The 21,500-nt window shown below is 44.0% G+C and overlaps 1 long non-coding RNA gene across 1 annotated transcript in view; it reads left to right on the plus strand.

Moving 5' to 3' along the window:
* LOC148004570 (uncharacterized) overlaps window positions 1-11,881 on the plus strand; it is a 92,395-nt gene extending 80,514 nt beyond the window's left edge. The window contains exons 2-3 of the long non-coding RNA XR_015625172.1: window positions 8,514-8,705; window positions 8,956-11,881. This is a non-coding gene — a long non-coding RNA (uncharacterized LOC148004570). The remainder of the gene's footprint in view (window positions 1-8,513; window positions 8,706-8,955) is intronic.
* The last annotated feature ends 9,619 nt before the right edge of the window (window positions 11,882-21,500 follow it).

Consider the following 21,500-nt stretch of genomic DNA (forward strand, 5'->3'; position numbering starts at 1 on the left):
GCAGACTGATATATGAAGGTAATAGTGCTTGCTTACTAGGATCAAAATCAAATATTCTTATTAATATTCCTCTATCTTCTCACATTAAAGCATTATATGTGCACCAAGGTGGCATTGCCTGAGAAGACGTAAACAAATACCTGTGTAACCCAGATGTGGAATCAGCAAAAGACCACAGAATTAGTCTACCTGAGTCTATCTTATTCAACATTGACTTCACAGGTGCTCCATGCTCAGGAAAGCATGTGGGGTCACTTAGAAGAAGGGGTTACTCGGGCAGTTGTTCTCTATGTGCTTCAGCCAGCACTGGCTTCAGCTTGGATAAGCTGCATTTCTGAAGCCTCTGATAGCAGGATAACTGCTCATGCTTGTCATTGTTGAGATTTGTAAGTACTCCAAGTGTCTAGGACAGTGGATCGCCCTTCCCTTCAATAGCATGCCTTTAACATTACCAAATGTTGTTATAGACTCAACAGCAAAGGGCATTAAAATATCCACTGGCTTTGACTTTTGAATGAGTAATTTTCAGTGCATTGGATCCACTAAAGCAATAGCTACTAAGGTCTGCATGTTCCTTACATTCGCTGCAAAAAGACACCTGGACCCAGGCAGCAAACGTATAAAGTGAATGTGTGCTTTAAACTCATTTACAAGTTGAGTATCCACTGGGATCATCAAAACCATTGTGAACAGAACAGCTGAGGGCTCACTTGGACCACAAGTGGGAGGCAGAGAGAGAATCAATTGGAATGGCCTGGGCTTTTGATACCTGTAAACCCAGCCCCAGGGACACTGCTCTTCCCCAGACTATACTGCCTAATTCTTCCTAAACTGTTGTCCCAACTAGGAATTGTATTGAAGCACATGACCCTAGGGGTACCAACCTAATTCAATCTCCTACATAGGTGCTGATCTTTGTCACTAGGAAGAAAAAGGCTGTGAAGGCAACAGTCAAGACAGGCACTGTGCTGAGGTAGTGAGCGGGACACTCTCCACCTCTCCAGGTCCTGTTCTCATGGATCATTCATGAGGGAATTATAAGTGAAAAAAAAGGAAAACACTCTGTGGATATGTTTGTGCTTTGGACTGGGGTTTGGTTCCTATAGTCCAGGGAGACGTGGTTTTTTCCATGATACCAAATGATTCCTATGTACCTATTTTGGCTCAATTTCAAGTCCACATATTGGGACTAGTAATATTTGGTTGCTGTCTTGTTTTAGACAAGAAAGTCAAGCTCAAAAATATACCTACACCTTTCTCCAGACCTATTTCCTTCTAAACTGGTTAGGTACCAACACTTACTAGGACCATGAGGGCCTCGACAGTGTTTGCCAAGCTCATGGTAGAATTCATGGGACCTAGTAGGAAACTTTGCTGTTGTTTGCTATTTCCTCAGATCTTGGAAAAGAATCTAAAAATGGTTAAAATATTTGAGTTTAGAAGTAGTACCTGATTACTGGAGACTGCTCAAAAGGGTTTAAAATAACCATGACTATGTAAGAGAAATGCTACTAAAATTAAGAGAGACCCTAGAGTGGAAGCCAGAGACACCAGGAGAGGAACAGGGAAGAATGATGTCTGGTCCTATGTTAGTAAGATTACAGAGAAGGTCCATGTTCCATGCTGTATTGGCCTTTCTCTGGGGCAACAGAGGTGGAAGTACAAGGCTCAAATAATTAGGCAGTTATCCTGGACTAGCACCACATTCAATACTGTTAATTTCAATGCTGCCAGCCTGCTGCCCGACTCTACGCCAACAGAGCCTCTTTCAGAGAGCAGAGGAGTTGTGGTCATGACTGTCTCTCAATCTAGATGGAGGGACAATAGGATTTGACATGGTGATGCTGCAGTGGATGCAGACAAGATGTCTAGCTGTGAACCAACGTGAGGACAAGGTACATTCTAGGTTCTTTCCTTGGTCGTATCTCTTATGGACATTGAAGCTCAGCTCATCCAGATGGACACTAGGAGTTCGGCTTCAGCTTGTAGTGGGTCCACAGGACCTCTGAGTGAATATCTCATTTGTGGTTGCAGGTGGAAGGGCCCTTTTATTTGTACCTCATGGAACATGGGATCTGAAGAGGTAGAATGCTTCCTCCCCTAGGTATATGCACACTGGTACAAGACTGACATATCCTGTTTGTCAAGGAAAAGGTGTGTGTGCCTCTGCCTGTTTAGGAAGACAGTGCTTCTGGTAGCTTTTCCCAGGGTTCCTCTAACTTGTTAACTCTGCATGATTTCAATCAGGGGCTCAGTGGAATGGGCTCTACCTGCTAAGGCATCCATAGGGTCAGTAACCATATGAACTGCTTGGAGTCTGTCTTCTTTTGCTAGATTATTTGCAATACCTCTCCATCTGTCTGTGTATATAGAGAAGTACGAAGCCATGATTTGTTTTGTATTCTGGTCTTCACCCTTGCTTGGACCTTTAATCTAAAGCAACCATTCCAAGTGGTAACTCCATAGGGAGATCCAGGGGGGCATGAAAGTTGGACAAGGGATGGGACACAGATTAGTGGTGAGAATGTATTCTCAGAAAGCAAGAGGAAAACTCATACCCCAAGACTGATTCTTACCATAGTGCCTAGCTCCGGTTTAGCTTTCTGTCTGGATACAAGATGCTGTACAAGCAGGAACTTTGTGACTCTACTGAGGTAAGGCCCACCTGCCTTGTGGGGAGAAATTTTGCCTTCTTTTATGAATGCCTGACTGTCTGCTAGAGTCAAGTCAGACCGGGGTCTACCAGCAGATTTCCTGATTTGCAGCTTCATGGAAGGTTATGAGGGACACACTTGAAGCTCATGTTAATGGGATCAATGTTTGTTGATCTTAAAGGAAGGAACTGGAAGAAAAAAAGAGGCCTCCATATGCTTAGAGATACTGAATACATATCAGTCATCGTCTCTGTGGGCTGGGGACTTTGATTCCCATGATACTATAAACAATTGTTAAGTCCAGGAGAACCTTGAGACTCGTGCGGTACGGACTCAACAGCCCTGGCCATTGCTTTTCTTTGTTTCATTTCTTTTATTTAGTAAGCATTCCATTCATTCACATTTCAAATGCTATCTCACTTCCAGGTTACCCCTCCACAACCCCCGTCCCACATCTGCACTCACACCCCTCTGCCATGTCTATATGAAGGTGCTCGCCCACCCTCACATCCTCTCCCACTTCTCCAGTTTCTCCCTATGCTGGGGAAATCAAACCTCTACAGGACCAAGGGGCTATCCTCCCCTTGCTATCAGGAAAATATTTTCTTCCATAAATAGGTACTTGTAGCCATGGATCCCTCCCTGTACACTCCTTATTTGGTGGCCTAGATTCTGGGACCACTGGGTTGTTTGTTAGGCCAATGTTTTTCTTCCTATTGGGTTACAATAACCTCTCCTTCTGTAGTCCCTGCGACAGCTGCTCCACCAGGGTCCCTGAGTTCAGTCTGATGGTTAGCTCCAAGCATCCACATCTGCATTGCTCAGTTGATAACCAGGCCTCCCAAGAATCAGTCAAACCAGGATTCTGTTAGCAAGCGCCTCATGACAAAGACAACAGTTTCAGGTTTGGTGTCTGCACACAGTGTGGATTCCCAGGTAGGAAAGTTCCTTGAGGACCCTTCCTTCAGTCTCTGCTCCATTTTTTGTCCTTGTTCTTCCTGTGGACAGGAACATTTCTGGGTAAAATACTTTGAGATGGGCAGGCTCAGCCCTCCATTGGGGACTGTGCCTATATACTGGAGGTGGTCTCTTCAGGATCTATGTCCCTCTTCTCTGCATATTTAGGCTAAAGCCATTCTCAGTGGCCCTAGGAGCCTCTCATTTCCTGGTCTATGTGACCCTCAGTGGCCATCTCCAGTTTGTAATCCCTGTTACATATTTTTATCCATTTCCTAAACCTCTCTTCCTCTTTACCATCTCCTCCACTATCTTATATTGCCCCTTTATTTCCTCCTCATCCTGTCTCCCTCCCTGGTCCCCTTATTCCTCCCCCTCCTGCAATAATCCTGTAACCTCCTCAATGCAGAACTGAAGCATCCACACCCTGGTCTTCCTTCCTCCTTAGCTCCATATGGTCTGTGGGTTTTATCATGGCTATTGTGAGCTTTTTGGATAATATCCTCTTTTCAGTGAGTACAAAGTGTGTGGGTTTTTTGTGTGACTGGGTTACTTCACTCAGCATATTTTCTAGCTCCATCCATTTGCCTGAGAATTTTATGAAGTCATATTATTTAATAGCTGACTAGTATTCCATTGTGTAAATGTATCATATTTTTGCATCCATTTTTCTACTGAGGGACTTTTGGTTTGTTTCCAGCTTCTGGGTTTTATAAATAAGGGTGTTATCAACATAATGGAGCATGTATCCTTGCTGTATGTAGGGGAATTTTTGTGCATATGCCCAGTATTGATAAACTTTGTTTCTGATTCTTTATTTTCTCTCTTTCCAATAATCCCCTCTCCCCACCTAGAAGACTACTGGACGTTTTGCCAGACAGACCCACATACTCTGCTCTCCTTTTTAGGCGTAGTTAGGTTTTATTGTCTTTTCACTCTCATCACAGACACAGATGTCCCAATTTCAAGTTTATTTCCTGTCCCAGTCCAGTAGGATTTGGATCTTTCTTGCATGAACTCTGTTCTCTCCTCAATTAACCATGTCCTGTTTCTTCAGCCAGCTGAGAAGATGCCAGAGCCATTACATGTACCCTAGCCTCAGCAGACAGGCCTTGCCATACTTTCAGAGTCCTCTGCCTACCAGAAAGTCACTTGTTGTTGTTGTTGTTGTTGTTGTTGTTGTTGTTGTTGTTGTCGTCATTGTTGTTGTTGTTGTCGTTTTCGTTGTTGTTGTTGTTGTTGTCGTTGTTGTTGTTGTTGTTGTCGTTGTTGCTGTTGTTGTTGTTGTCGTCATTGTTGTTGTTGTTGTTGTCGTTTTCGTTGTTGTTGTTGTTTTCGTTGTTGTTGTTGTTGTTGTCGTTGTTGTTGTTGTTGTCGTCGTCGTTGTTGTTGTCGTTGTCGTTGTCATTGTCGTTGTTGTCGTTGTTGTTGTTGTTGTCGTTGTCATTGTCGTTGTTGTTGTTGTCGTTGTTGTTGTTGAGAAATATCCCTAGCTCACCTGTTGTTGTCCTCCCTCAGTCACCTTCTCTTCACTGTGACCAAAATGGCAGGAGGAAAGTAAACACTCTGCTGAGCCATCTGTGTCTGTCCACCAAGTTTACCCTTCTATTCCTAATGGGCCCTGTTCACAGGGGCTGAGGTCTGCAGTTGCCATTCTTTACTGTTGTGTGTCTACTTTCTCAGTTCTAACAAGGCTACGTAAAGTACACTGGGGTGGAGTAGGTAAGGCAGTAACCTGAGACGTGGAGCTGAGATACTGTGGCCTCAGCTCATGCTCCATAAAGGATGCAGCCACTTGGCCCCATGGAGAACAGGAGCACTAGATGTTGCCTTGTCCAGCAACCTCTCAAGCCTATTTCTGCTGGAGTAAGGGAGGCCCCAGCCTGCCTAGGGGGGATGTGGTTCAAAATGAACATCTTTTATATTATGGTTCCATAAAGAGTCGGTTCATATATTCAAATGTTTGGAAATGAGTGGTCAGAATTGTCAGCTCAAGTTACTCAATACATTTTGAGTCCCTTAAACTCAGGCAAGGAAAATCAGACCTGTATATTCCCTGAGGTCTTCAGGGGTCCCAGTGTCTGTCTAATGGAAAACATTGTACAGGAACATGGAAGGATTTCTAAAGAAGGTTATATATATTAGGAGGGTTGATTTAGGAATATCTGAATACAGAGGGCACTTAGCTCCTAAAATTGGGAGTAAGTCTTTTACTATGTGGCAGTTCTCCATAGGTATTTTCCCATCTCCTTGGTTGATGCCTCCATTAGTGAGACAAACTTAGCGACAATCCAAGTGTCAACTCTAGACATTTGTGAGAAGAGCTGCAGAACATCCAAAATTGACACCAACTGCCATCTCATCTGTACATTGGCATTTCTCTCCAAATGCCTTTTTATTGTACAGTGAGCATCTCTTTCCAACTGCCTACCTCCATGTATATGAAATCTGTTGTCAACTGCCTTTCTTTTTTGTAAATAGACTGTCTATCTCCAATTACGTTCCTGTCCAAATAGAGGGCATCCCTCGCAAACTGCCTTTCTCCCAGAATGTAGAATACCTCTGGGCAAGTGCTTCCCTGACTTCCTCTAAAATTCTTAACTGGAAGAAAAATACTCTTGGGGCCCAGAACCAATATCTCAAAATTGACATCTCTCAAAACCATTCAGATGAAGTGTGAGAACAGTAGAAGATAGGAAAATTCAGTATAATTATATCAGGGTAGAATTATCCCCAGTTTCTTATAAAGTTAGGTAAGGGTATGTCAGGTAGTGTCTTGGAGATATTTGTGTAGATATGGGAGTATCTGATGGAATCTAAGTTATGTCGAGTTCTGAGCGACCCTGTCTGACAAACGAGCAAAGTTCAATGATGAGAACATACATAATTGAAAAATTAATAGATCAGGAAGAAGGTGGGGATGCAAGCCTTAAATTGTGTAAAGTACTGTCAGGAACCATCCAAGAAACCTAGCCTTAGGGCCAGCACCACAGGAAAAAAAACAACTCAGGAATCATTACATGATACTTTTCCCAAATGACCAGCGTGCATTTGAGACCATGAATCCAGCCTGCAACACAAAAACACAGGCCTTAGTGATCATAAAACTGTAGAGGTCATGAAATATCTCATTGGAAGGATCCAGTCACAAATACCAACAGTGGAAACACTATACCATTCTAATATCAAGAGCTTCTAATAGGTTCTAGGAACATCAGAGAAGATCCATCTACTTTCTGAGAATGCTCCAGAAGGAAACGCCTTTGACCAAATAGTGGAAGGGGGCATGTTGCAGAAGGCAGAGCCAAAGAAAATATTTGGACACATATGGGCATCAATAAAGTACTGCCACAAAAATTGAACTTGTCCATCCAGGCATAAAATTCGAGAATACCCAAAAAGATGCAGTGGATTATGTAAAATCATAGACGTCACCAGCCCATCACCGCAGACACTGCCCCTCACTGAAATGGCAGCAGAGGACCAAGGATTTTATGCTCCAGAACTGATACTACGGGAACCACAGGATGGCAAGGAGGCAGAAGGGTAGAGTGTGGACATGCTACTCCATTATATCACCACAGGGTCCCCTTTCTTCAGTGGAAGGACCACGAAAGAGATCAGAAATAGATTGTCACAGAGACCTATGACATTGCAACTCACTTCTGGCAACCAGAAACCTAATCCACCAAATTCTTACAGTTTACCCAGAAATAAGGCCCTCCATTGAGAACATTGAGACATTTTTGTGTAATGAGAGGAAATGTGAAGTACTTAGCTCGACTGTCACCTATCCAGATTCTCAAACTGTAGACATGCTCTGAGGTATAGAATTTTATAGTTGCAAGAAATTAAATCCTTGAACAAGTAAAACTACAGCAAAATGATGGGGGACATATTTAAATTTAAAAGAACAGGAACAGAGGGCACTTGAGCATGGGTCTAAGACTTTTGTCATTACCAGGCTTACATGCCCTATGCCACCCAAATCATGAGCACATCCCTTTATTCTCTTCCTCCACCAAAGAGAAAGGGGAGTAACCCCAACTTTGGCCTCATCCATATCCAGCCCTAGGAGAGCATGGGCCTCCTGCCCTGACACAATAAGGCCAGTAGTGGCAAGAAATGCTTCCATGCCTGCCACTACATTACAGTGTCCCAAGAAGAGGAGCACAGAGACTGCCTGTGCCCTCCATTCTGGAGATTTGTCTACCCACTAAGTCTGCATCAGCATACCAGAAGAGCAAATGCCCCTGCGATCTAAGGAATTCTTAGACAAGGAGCTCTAAGTAAAGCCTCAGAGGATTGTGTGCTTCAAGGGACTAGACAAGAGTATCAGGGTTTTCCTGTCAAGAATCTGTTGTGTTAAGGAGTCTCTGAAGATGAAAGCCTACTATATAACTTTCAAAAATATGGGTCCTGTGAAAGAAGCAGGACCCAGAACCCATGAGTTTCTAGGCAAGTACGGGATGGTGCATCACTTCTTGACCTTCTTCACTATACCATGCTACACCCATTAGCCTCTTCTAGGACCTACTAATGCCAAAGGGGGTCCATGTAGATACTGAGTGTGCTCCAGCAGGGGACATCCTGACCTAAAAATGGAGAAGGACCCAAGCAGGAAAAAGAGGCAAAGAAATATTTCTGCAAATAGTTGAAGCCATTACGTACTGCCAGAACCTTGACATCCAGATATAAAGCACCAGATTGTCCTCAGAGATTCAGAGCTTGATTCGAAATAAAACAGGCATGTCCTGAACCTCGTTGCACTGCACATCTTACTGAAAAGGCAGCACAGGACCAAGGCATTTTATGCTTCAGAGTTCACATTAGGTGAGACATGTAATGGCAAGGAGGCAGATGGGTAAAGTCTAAGCGTGCTCCTTTATTTTATCACCACAGGGACCCATCCCTTTGCTGGAGTCACCATGAAAGAGATGGAGAAGACGATTGTCACAGGAGTCTATAACATTAAACCTCACTTCTACTGGCAACTTGAAATCTGAATCTCCAGATCCTCACAGTTTGGAAAAAGATGAGGCCCTCCATTCAAAGCATTAAGAAAGATTCTTGTGTAATTAAATGAAATGTGAAGTAAGTATCTCGACTGTGATCTATCCAGAATCTCACATTGTAGACATGCACTGAGGCATGGAGTTTTCTATTTCCATGAAATTGGTATCCTTGAAAAAATAAAACTATACCAAAGATGGGGACAAATTCAAATATACAAGAACAGGTACAGGAGGTACTTGAACATGGATCTAATACTTCTATCATGACTGGGGATCCATGCCCTATGCCACACCTATCATGAGCACATCTTTTTATTCTCTTCTTCCAGCAAAGAGACTGGAGAGTGACCCCAACTTTGGAGTCCAGCCCTTGGAGAACATGGGCCTGCTGCCCTGACACATTGAGGCCACAGTGTGGGAAGAAGTGCTGCCATGCCTGCCATTGCTTTACATTGTCCCAAGATGAGCAGAGATACTGCCTGTGACCTTCATGCTCAACAGAGGTCTGCCCCATGTGTCTGCACACCAGAGGAGGAAGTGCCCCTGCCATCTAAAGAATACTTGCACAAAGAACCCTTATTAACACCTACAGAATGGGGTGATTCAAGGGACTGGGCAAGAAAAGGAGGGATTTCCTGTCAAGGATCTGTTACATCAAGGAATCTCTGAGACCAAACCCTACTATATAACTTTCAAGAATATGGGTCCTGTGAAAGAGGCAGGATACAGAACCCCATGAATGGGTAAGAAAGTATGGGAGTGAGCACCGCATTGTTCACATTCTTCCCTATACCATCGTAACAGCATTAGCCTCTTCTAGGGCCTACTAACATCAAAGGGGTCCATGAAGATACTGAGTGTGCCCCAGCAGGGGACTCCTTGACCTAATAATGGAGAAGGGTCCAACCAGGAAAAAGAGGCAAAGAAAATATTTTCAGCAATTGTGGCAGCCATAAAGTAGTACCATGCCCTTGACCTTCTCCATTCAGATATAAAATGCAAGAATATCTGAAAAGATGGAGATGATAATGTGAAATTTATAGATCTCACCTGACCATCAAGGCAGACCCCGCCCCTTACTGAAGTTGCAGAATGAGACCTAGGATTTCATGCCTCAGAGCTCACATTAGGTGAACCAGGAGGCACATGTGGCGAGTCTGTGCAGGTTACTTTATTTTATCACCACAGGGTCCCACCACTTCAGAGCAAGCAGCATGAAAGGAATGGAGAAATAGATTGTCACAGCGACCTATGACATTGCAACTCACTTCTGTTAACCAATGAAAACTTAATTCTGCAGACCCACAGCGTTTCCGTAAAAGAAGCCCTCCATTCAAAATATTGACATTTTTGGGTAAAAGAAATGTGAGTAAATATCTCGACTGTGATCTATCCAGATTCTCACATTATAGCCAGGTTCTGAGGATGGAATTCTATATTTTCAAGGCATTGCATTCCATAAAAAAGAAAAATTTAGCAAAATGATGTGGACAAATAAAAATTCACAAGAAAAGGGACAGAAGACATTTGAGCATGGATCTAAGACTTACATCAGCCCTGAGATCCGTGACCTATGCCACACCTATCATGAATACACCCCTTTATTCTCTTCTTCCACCAAAGAGACTGGAGAGTGACCCCAACTTTGGCCTCCTCCATATCCAGCCCTAGGATAGCATAGGACTTCTGCCCTGACACTGTCAGGCCAAAAGGGGGCAATAAGTGCTTCCATGCCTGACCTTGCTTTGCATTGTCTCAAGAAGAAGAGCAGAGATACAGCCTATGCCCTCCATTCTCAAGATGTGTCTGCACCTTGTGTCTGCATCAGCACACCAGAAATGACAATGTCCCTGCCATCTAAGGAATCCTTGCACAAGGAACCCTCATGAACCATTCAGAGAATTTGGTGCTTCAAGGACTGGGCAAGATATCAGTGATTTCCTGTTCCTCTCTGAAGGAGTCTCTGAGGACAAAACCCTACTACATATGTCTCAAGAATATGGGTCCTCTGACAAGGCAGGACACAGAACCCATGAGTTTCTAGGCAAGTACGGGATGGTGCATCACTTCCTTGACCTTCTTCACTATACCATGCTATAATCATTAGCCTCTTCTAGGACCTACTAATGACAAAGGGGGTCCATGTAAATACTGAGTGTGCTCCAGCAGGGGACTTCTTGAACCAATAATGGAGGAGGCCCCAAGCAGGAAGAAGGGGCAAAAATATTTGTGCAAATAGTGACAGCCATAAATTACTGACATAGCCTTGACTTGGTCTGTGCAGACATAAACACCAGAATATCCTCAGCGAGTCAGAGGTTGATGAGAAATAGACAGAGATGACCTGAACCTCAATGCAGACTTTGCATCTTCCTGAAAAGGCAGCATGGGTCCAAGGGAATAATGCTGTAGACCTCACACTAGATGAGCCATTTGATGGCAGAAGAACAGATGTGGGCAGTCTGGGCATGCTACTTTATTTTATCACCACATGTTCCCACACATTCATAGTAAACACCATGGAAAAGACAAATACTGTCACAGGGACCTATGACATTGCAACTCACTTCTCTTGGTAAATTGAAATCTAAATCCCCAGACACTCACATTTTCCCCAAAGTTGAGTTCCTCCATAGAAAACATGGAGGGACATTCCCAGGTAATGAAATGTGAAGTTAATATGTAGACTGTGACTTCTCCAGATTCTAACATTATGGACAGGCTTTGAATCATGGAGTTTCATGTCAAGTAACTGGAATCCCCCAAAAAAGTAAATGGAAAAGATGGGGCCCTAACTACTCTAGAAGAACAGACACAAGATGTGAGCATGGATCTAAGACTTCATCCAAGCCTGTGGATCCAGGTGCTCCACCACCCCGACTCCTGCACACCCCTTCATGTCTTGTCTTCCACCCAACGGAAGGGCTTGTGAGCCCAACTGTGTCCTCCTCCTTTACCAGCCCTCAGGAGAGCATGGACCTGCTGCCCTGACTCTGTCAGGACACAGGGGGCAAGAAGAGCTCCCATGCTTTCCATTGCTCTACACTGTCCCAAGAGGAGGAGCAGATACTGCCTGTGCCCTGTATTCTGTAGATGGTTCTGCCCCTGTGAACACATGAGCACATCAGAATAGGAAATTCCACTGTCGCCTAAGGAAGACTTGGACAAGGAAACCTTCATCACCCTCTCAGAAAATTGGGTGTCTCATCAGAATGGGCATAAGAGAGAGCTTCCCTGTTGTTTCCTGTTTCCTTTTTGTTATTTCAAAAGTCTCTGAAGAAAAGCCACAACCCCCCACCCACCCATATCTTCCAAGAACCTAGGTCCTCTAAAGCAGGCAGGAAGCATTAAGAAATGAAATGGTATGCTTGTATGGCAGTGTTCATCACAACATTGACCTTGTACATTACACCATCCTATTACAATTAATCTATACCAGGTCCTCGTTACATCAAAGCCTTTCCAGCTAGATACTCAGTATGTTGCTGTAGGAAACTTCTTTGACCTCAGAATAGAGGAGGGCCTGCTGCAAGAGGAGGAGTCAAAGAAAACTATTTGGGCAGAGAGTGCCGGACATAAAGTATCGCCACTATCTTGACATTGTTTATTGAGACATTAAACATCAATACATTTTGCAAATTGCAGACTGACATATGAAGGTAATAGAGCATGATAACCAGGATCTAAATGAAATATTCTTATCAATATTCCTGTATCTTTTCTCTTTAAAGCATTATATGTGCACCAAGGTGGCATTGCCTGAGAAGACATAAACAAATACCTGTGTAACCCAGATGTGGAATTAGCAAAAGACCACAGAATTAGTCTACCTGAGTCTATCTTATTCAACATTGACTTCACAGGTGCTCCATGCTCAGGAGAGCGTGTGGGGTCACTTAGAAGAAGGGGTTACTTGGGCAGTTGTTCTCTATGTGCTTCAGCCAGCACTGGCTTCAGCTTGGATAAGCTGCATTTCTGAAGCCTCTGATAGCAGGATAACCACTCATGGTTGTCATGGTTGAGATTTATAAGTACTCCAAGTGTCCAGGACAGTGGATCGCCCTTCCCTTCAATAACATGCCTTTAGCATTCACAAATATATATTAATGACTCGACAGCAAAAGGCACTAAAATATCCACTGGCTTTGACTTTTGAATAAGTAAATTTCAGTGCATTGGATCCACTAAAGCAATAGCTACTAAGGTCTGCATGTTCCTTACATTCGCTGCAAAAAGACACCTGGACCCAGGCAGCAAACGTATAAAAGTGAATGTGTGCTTTAAACTCATTTACAAGTTGAGTATCCACTGGGATCATCAAAACCATTGTGAACAGAACAGCTGAGGGCTCACTTGGACCACAAGTGGGAGGCAGAGAGAGAATCAATTGGAATGGCCTGGGCTTTGATACCTGTAAACCCAGCCCCAGGGACACTGCTCTTCCCCAGACTATACTGCCTAATTCTTCCTAAACTGTTGTCCCAACTAGGAATTGTATTGAAGCACATGACCCTAGGGGTACCAACCTAATTCAATCTCCTACATAGGTGCTGATCTTTGTCACTAGGAAGAAAAAGGCTCTGAAGGCAACAGTCAAGACAGGCACTGTGCTGAGGTAGTGAGCGGGACACTCTCCACCTCTCCAGGTCCTGTTCTCATGGATCATTCATGAGGGAATTATAAGTGGAAAAAAAAAAAGGAAAACACCGTGTGGATATGTTTGTGCTTTGGATTGGGGTTTGGTCCCTATAGTCCAGGGAGATGTGTTTTTTCCCCCTGTAAAACGAAATGACTCTTATGTACCTATCTTGGCTCAATTTCACCTCCATATGTTGGGATTTTTCCTGTATATCTCAGCAGAGGTCAAGGAAAATTCTCAACCTCAATTAATGGCCAATCTCTTCAGAAAGAAGAACCTAGGCATTCAGTACATGCTGCTTTCCTGCATAGCTGTGAAGGCTTGACTCTGTAAATTATCCTACCATGGCTTTGCAGGGACCTGAAAAGCATATAGTGTCGAGGAAGGCACAGAGAAGCATCTTACTACATTGTTTTGATATTGATGTTCTCCAGCATCTGAATCCGATTTTCAAGGGTCATGTTAAAGAAAAGTAACTGAATATTAATCCTGGCAGAAGAACCTTGCTAACTGTGTGAGGAAAGGGAACAGAAACTATCTGAAGAGACCGCAGTGGCATTCAATACTACCCCCAACCCCCAAACAAAGCCCAAACCAGCTGCTTATGCAGACAGCAGTATCAAGTGTTTGACTTTGTTCTTCCCAAAGGCTAGAGCTGTACCTTGTGAACCTGAACCCTTCCGGGCCCCAGACCTTGTCCTGAGGGAGTCATGCAATGGTAATGTTGAGTGCAGTCTGGGCAGGAAGCTCTCTGGGATAAGAGAGCAGCGCACCTCCTCTGCATAGGAAACACACAGGGTGAGCTGCAGGACAACATCCTAACAGGAACCCACAAAGTTCCATGTCCCTTACCTTGCCAGATAAACCCCCTCATGTACCAACTTTTGACCAGTTGCCCCAGAGAGGCCTCTGCTAGAAGATATTGAGAAACCAAAGATGAGTGAGGAAAAGTCACAGACTATTCCAAGTGAGAACTATCCAGGCCACATCACCTCAGCCTCCCATGTGCTGTGACTTCTATGACATACATGTCATATGTGCAGAAGTGACAGTATGAGAAAATAATGAAGACATACTTAATACTACTGGATCATGCCATAAATGTGGGCTTGGCTGAAGGCCTTCACAAAGACTTGGTCCATGGCCATATATTTTTCTATCCTCAAAATTTCTTGTCCTTCAATTTTTCCCAATAATTTAAGAAGCACTGATTCTGTTCATGCCTGCTCAGGCCGCTGTGTTTAGAACCACACCTATCTGAAGAAATGTCATGGGGAAAACTGTCTCCATGCTTAACATTTTCTTCTGCTGTCTCATGAATTGGAGCCCCAGATACAGTGAGGCCTCCCAGTGTCACTCTGTGGCTGTCCTTTATGCGAACTGCAGCAAAGTTCAGGAGCAGATCCCTTGCCATTTTGGTAATAAGGTGCTTGCAATCTGTTTGCAAACTGCAGAGGATAGAATGAAGGCAGGACTCTCAGGGTTGTTTTACCTCTTGCAGTTCAAAAGAGTTCCATCTTGATTCTTCCAAAGATTGAAATGGCAAACCGTTTCACACCTAGGAATTGTGTTTAGAGACAGGCCTCCTGTCTGTAGCTTGTGAGTTTAGCATGCACTGAAGTGCTGATAGAATGAAGCCCCCGTCATATGAAAACCAAGAGAAGGACAGCCTCTGTAGTCCAGAGAGGGATGTCCCTGGGCATCGGCTCATGTGTCACCTGATGAGTACTAATTGCAAATGCATTTTCCTCTGGTCCCTGGAGAAAACCTGAGGGAAAAAGATGCCTGAACAAAGCCCACCCACACTCAGAAGCAGTCCTATAGAGATTAAAAAGTGCTTCAGTCTACAAAACTAGCCTACCACAGACAAAGTGATTTCTATTGTGGACATAAGTCAGACTCTGGAGAGGGAAAAGTACAGATTCTCTATGAAATGCCAATATTCCCAGGCTTACATCCTAGGCATATCACTCGTCACAACTGATTAAGATAGCATTTCAAATTACATCCATTTCATGCTGGAGTATGAAGCAGTCTACTGGACGCAGTGGACAATATCATGAAACAGAGATTTGTCTGGAAACAATGTGTAGTCTTTAAAAAAGAATTGGGAAGATGCAATGGGAGGAATAATTGATTCAGGAGATCAAAGGGGGCAGCAGGCTGCTGAACGAGGAGACACAGAAATCTCATTTGTTGTTTGACCTCTACCCAGACACTGATTTGAACCTGCACTCCTTAGAATGTACATTACTCTTCAAAAATGCTTGCTTTTCCTCCTGTGGAATTCGTAGGGCAATGTCAGTGAACTCGTTATGGTGGACTATTAACATAAAAGTCAGAGAATGTCTCTGAGTATCTGTATTTATACTCAAACCCAAAAGTTGAAGTGTCCAGCTCAGTCCTAAACACTCACTGACTCTAAGTAATTCCTCCCTCTCTCTTCTCCTGCAACTGCTAGGAGAAAGCATTTCAGGGCAGGCTTCCTCCCTTTACTTTCAGTGTAACCCTGTACTTCTTCCTGAGTGTCCCTATGTCATCCTCTATGAGGGCTAAACCTGGACCCATGTATAAGGATTCTCAGGGACTAATATCACTACTCTTGGGCACACCCTGAGTATAGTGGGATCTTTGACCTTGGTATCTTCCTAGGTGTCCACAAGGAGGCCCTGCTCTTCTGCCCATGCAATACAGCTTGAGTCTCCTCATGTCTAGAGACAATTGTCTAGAGAGGACATCTGCAAGAAAATCTTGTCTGCTTTCCTGAGGCCTGCCAGCTATTCCAAGCTCTCAGGTTCTCAGTAATATGTGAAGACTCACTTAGCAATTCTTCCAGGGTCTTTGTATAGCGCAATAGGACCTCAGTGGATTTAATGAAGTCTATGGCTCACTTAAACAGGATCATCTGGATTTTGGAGTTGATTAGGAGAAACAATGCACAACTGTAGAATAGGGATCCTAACAAAAGAAACAAACCCATGACCACCCAAGTGCAGAAGAACTAAATATACTGCATGTCAGTTGGGTGCTCTGGGAGGCAGCAGTCTGCCAACGTTTCTGTGACTGCCATGACACACAGAATTGAGGTCAAAGAACTAAATCCAAAAGAATCCTGCTATTGTAGGCTGGAAGCACAAAATGTGTTATTTGGAAAACTGGTTCATGGGTAGGGGACACTAGGGACATTGTAGGCACATTTTACTTCAGTGAAGAGGGAAGGACAAAGGTGTGAGAGAAACAGGAAGAGAATGACTAACTGACTGAATGAATGAATAAATGAATGAATGAATTTTTGCTGTGGGACATATGATGAACTGGAGGTCTGACCCTAAGTCAGTGCTCTCTCATTCCTTCAGTGGCATTGCCATATCCCTTTATAGAAAGTACTTTTGGAAAGTTATAGAAGTCCCAGAGGATGTTTAAAGTCTTTCTCTCTCTCTTCTTCCAAATGGGAAGCATCCTGCCTTGATGATTAATTGTTCTCCTGACGGAGAAACCTATCATGGAACTCATGATGAGAAACCTATTTCTCTTTAGATGTAACAGATCCTCACCACATTCTTTGGAAACAAAAGCCCATTAGGAAAACCCACCTTCCTCTCATTCCTTGAGATACTTCTCCCTGCCTCTATAGGCCCAGCAGACTTAGGATACCACCAGCATCACAGCCCCCAGAAGGTTTCACACATTTTTGGGGTCTGGTTGTAAGCCTCTGCCTCCAGGAAGGGTGGATTTTTATGACCCATGCATGGTACAGGAAAAAGGCAGTTCTGGATACTTGGAGAGGGCCAAATAAGACAGAATTTTAGTTTTATTAAGGACTACCAAGACGCCAGCATCAAATTCATATTCACAGAACAGACATCCTAAATGTCTTCCTTGTACCTGGAGGTATGTTGATCCTGCTGTCCTGAGGACTGTGCTATCTTTCCCTAACCCTCTGAGGTCAGTGTAATTGTCCTAGGTCTGTGCTTGCATATGGCCTCCCATACAGCAGAGTGTGTTCGCTGTTGGATTCAGCTAGGTCAGTCCTCCCTTGGACAGAGGTATCACATTCTCAGAGCCATGGAGCTATGCAGCAACTAAAACTATGGTCACTATAAATGTCTCACTCACACCTGTAATTCTGGACGATAGGACAGTACACCTATTCTAGCATTCTTTCACTAGACCTTACAGCAGTACTTTCTAGTGTCTGATGCCAAAGGCCTGATGTTGTTTCCCCTGTGTGTTGTCTGTGACTGGCGTGTTGACACCTGGCATAGAGGCCACCTTCTGTCCAGGTTCCTAGTGAAATTTCATTATTTGGTACACTCAGTTTCCATCATCTAAATCATAGGAGACAGGAATGTCTCCAGAGTCCTGTTTCAGTTTTGTTGATGGCCTTCTAGAAAGGTCAAGTGCACTCCTAGATCTGCCTCCTCAGGACACCTTCATATTCCTTCCCAAGTTATTCTCAGTGACTATTATCCAGTGCAGGACCTTCATTATGGGCCAGGTCAACTGCAGCCTCAGTCCTTCCTGCCTCTTCACTGTACAACTGTGGAGGCCAATAGGCTGGGGCCTGCACACAGAATATGGAGCCATTAGGATTTAACTCCAAAAGGAATCCAAACATGGCTGATTCCCTTCCCACTTCCCTCAAACCAAGGGGGTTATGTCTATCTGTGCTTTTAGGATTTAACTCCAAAAGGAATCCAAACATGGCTGATTCCCTTCCCACTTCCCTCAAACCAAGGGGGTTATGGCTATCTGTGCTGCCTATTTAAGGTGCTACAGGCAAAAGAATCCTTTGCTCTGAACACCTTAGGAGAGATTGCTGTAGAAAGACCATCACCCTGCTGTGTAGAGTGTCTAAATGTATTCCTCCTGCCCCTCTGAACTTTGTTCCCTTGGGCTACTGGGCCTGCTTCCCATTAGCTGCTATCCCTGTGCCTGGTGCCTGGGGATGGTCACTAGACCCTCCACATTTGGTAGTTGAATGATTGCAAATGCCTTGAGGAAGCCTTGTGGTGGAGGTGCACACCTTTACTTCCAGCAACATAGGCAGGTGGATCCATGAGTTACTTGCCAGCCTGGTGTACTGAGGGAATTCCAGGCTAGTCAGGGCTACACAGAGAAACCCTGACTTGGGACCTCCATGCTCCAAAGTGAGAAACCTCTTGTGGAGATAAAGGCAGAGTATCTGAGTACCTCATCTCTGGCAGTAAAGTAGGCAATGTAAGTTAAACTACAGTTTCTGACAGTTGGGCTTGCCCATCCCCCAAGGTTCTGCCCAACAATACCCTTTCTAAAAGTGGGGGGAGGGTCTATCAGCCTCCCTTCCTTCTTGCTCTGCCACAAAACAACCACTGCCTGATGTGGACCAGTGTACAAAAATGTGTGTCTGGCATAAGTTACTTTGCATTGATTTGACAGACACTATGACCAAAAGCAACAAGGAGCACAAATGATTTAATGTGGCTCCTATATCCTGACCATTGTCAAGATTTAATGTGGCTCCTATTTCCTGACCATTGTCCATCTATGACGAGAAGTCAAGGCAGAAACTCAGACGAGGCATGATCCTGTAGGCAGGGAGTGAAAGAGAGCTGGCAGAGTGGCAGAGGAGAGCTGCTGACTGGCATGCTGACCTGACTTTCCTGCTCAGATAATGATGCCTTCTAATCGCACATCTCCAGATGGGACACCATGCTCCCATTGTAGTGACTGATGAAGAAAATCCCTTTATACCTTCCTATAGGATATTAATACAGGAGTTAACTCAGTAACATTTTCCTCCATTCAGATTTCTTGTGCTATTGATGTTGACCAGTTGACTATCGCACATGAGCACCATACAAATAAAAAGTGCAGTGCTACGGTCAAGTGAAATGTCATCAGAGACAGAAAATGACCTAGAATGTCTAAGCATTAGATGCAGCTGGCTGTTCCTCTTATCTTGCTGTTTTAAGATCTATTTGAAACAGAAGGGAGGGCCTGCAGGTGTGGAGGACTGCAGGCTGGAATTCAGTGTTCACTAGGTGGAGGGGATCTGTCTGTCACAGTTCTGAGAAGAAGCTTATGGCTCTGACCTTCCCACTCTAGAGAGCCATAATCAGAGACAGGTCCTGACTGGAACTCACTCCTGTCAGTGAAATGGTCACTAACCAGCCTTTTGGTGGGCATGGAGAAAAAGAATTGTTCAGAAAACGTCCACCATAATGTTCTGCCCTGGATATTTATAGCCGGAAGACTGCTCCCCTACAGAGAGTACTCCTACCAAGACTAGCTAAACCTGTCTGCCTGATACAGCCGCAACCAATAAACCATGCTACCTTGATCTATGTATAATAGCCCAGTCCTTGTTCAGCTGAATGCAGTCACCCCACCTCTCTTCAACTCTATACTAAACACACTGAGCTTCCAGGGTGCTGAGGTTTCTCCAGCAGTGAGTCTGGACCACATTATCCCAGCTTTCTGTCCATATGCCTGTCTGTCTGTCTTCCGTCCTTCACCATTCTTGTCAAGTCTAAGTCCCCAAACCATGCAAGGACTTGGCAGTGAGCAATGCAAAGGAGACAGACAGAGCACCACAGAAAATATATGTGCACCAAGGTTTCTCCAGAGAGACGGTCTATGTTGGCAAGTAAGAAAGCCCGGCTATTTTTCTGGGAAATATCACAGAGATTCCTGTTAAATGTCCACAAGACTGGTCGCGTTAAATACCGAGAAAGATTCGGGGCAGGTAAGCTAGAGTACCCCACCAGAGGAACATGAGATGGCCTGACAGATTAGGGAACACTTGACACCTTTTAAAAGTTTTTTTTTAAAGACTTATTTTTAGGAGCCTGTCTGTGTGACTGTGTGTGTGTGTGTGTGTGTGTGTGTGTGTGTGTGTGTGTGAATGCCCATGTGAGTACAGCTGCCCCAGCTGACCAGAATTTCCTGACAGTGGCATTAGAAGCAACAGGGATTCACCCTACTTGAGAGCTTGGGGACCAAACTCAGGTCCCAGGGAAGAGCAAGAGGCACTCTCAGCTGCAGGGCCATCTCTGTGAGCCCCTATTTAGCAACTTCTTAAACCAGCACTTTCCCTATGCCCCAGGCCTGCTACTATATATACATTTACAAAAGAGAAACAAAAGTGCATGTCCATATGAAGACATGTATATGACTGTCTATAAAAGTCTCACTTTGTAGCCCAGTGGGGTGACACATGCCTGTAATCCCAATTCTTAGGAAGTAGAAGGAGAATCAGGAGTCAAGGTCATCCTTGGTTACATTTGGAGCTGAGATCAGCCTGGGCATCGTGAGATCCCGTCTCAATACATAAGGGTTTTAGAGAAGGAGAGGTGGGTTAAGAACATGGTTTGCTTTTGTAGATGACCCAGTTTCTGTTCCTAGCACCCATGTGACACAACCATCTCTAACTCTAGTCCTAGGGCATCCGGAGTCTTTTTATGGTCTTTTAGGCCATCAGGTACACATGGTGCAGGACATACAGGCAGACAAAAACAACCATACACATAAAAGAAATAATAAACATTTAAAAATAATAAATAAACATTTGAAAGTCTGATTTGTAATAACTCCAAATCCGAACGTCCATGAACACTTAAAAAGGAGTTATGTAGCTATACAACACAGTGCTTTTTAAGCAGTGAAGGCAAATGAACGTTCATGTATGCAATACCAAGATTAACCTCAAAATGATGATGGTAACTAAAGCCAGCGTGACTCCACAACGTTCCTCACAGCAGGATTCTATTAGATAAATAAATGTAAACAGATTAGTAGTGATAAGAAACAGGTCAGAGATTGGGCAGTGAGGGTGACAGGGGAGGGACTAAACAAATTCAGAAGAAAACTTTGACTAGGGATAAGTGTGCTCACTTCCTTGACAGCAGTGACAGATTCACGATGTGTACAGATCCCAAACACTATTGAGCTGCTTACTATAAACATGTGCATTTTAAGGCATGTTCTACCCCTAAGAGGGCAAGAGTGCTGTCTTAAGATTTCTGAGAATTACAATAAGCTGAGGGCCTTATAAAAATAGTTTAGAATTAAATCTCCATTTACAATACAATTTAGACTTATGATTTCTTAGACCATGCCTCAATTTTACTGGACACTCTAAGATATTAGGAGCTGGAGAGCTGAGTCAGTGGTTAAAAGCACTTGCTGCTCTTATAGAGAACCTGGGGTTCAGCTCCTAGCACCCAGATTGGGTGGCTCACTGTGTCTTGTAAC

This window comes from Rattus norvegicus, chromosome 7 (genome assembly GCF_021556685.1).
Source record: "Rattus norvegicus strain SHRSP/BbbUtx chromosome 7, alternate assembly SHRSP_T2T, whole genome shotgun sequence".
In the NCBI taxonomy this organism is placed as follows: domain Eukaryota; kingdom Metazoa; phylum Chordata; class Mammalia; order Rodentia; family Muridae; genus Rattus; species Rattus norvegicus.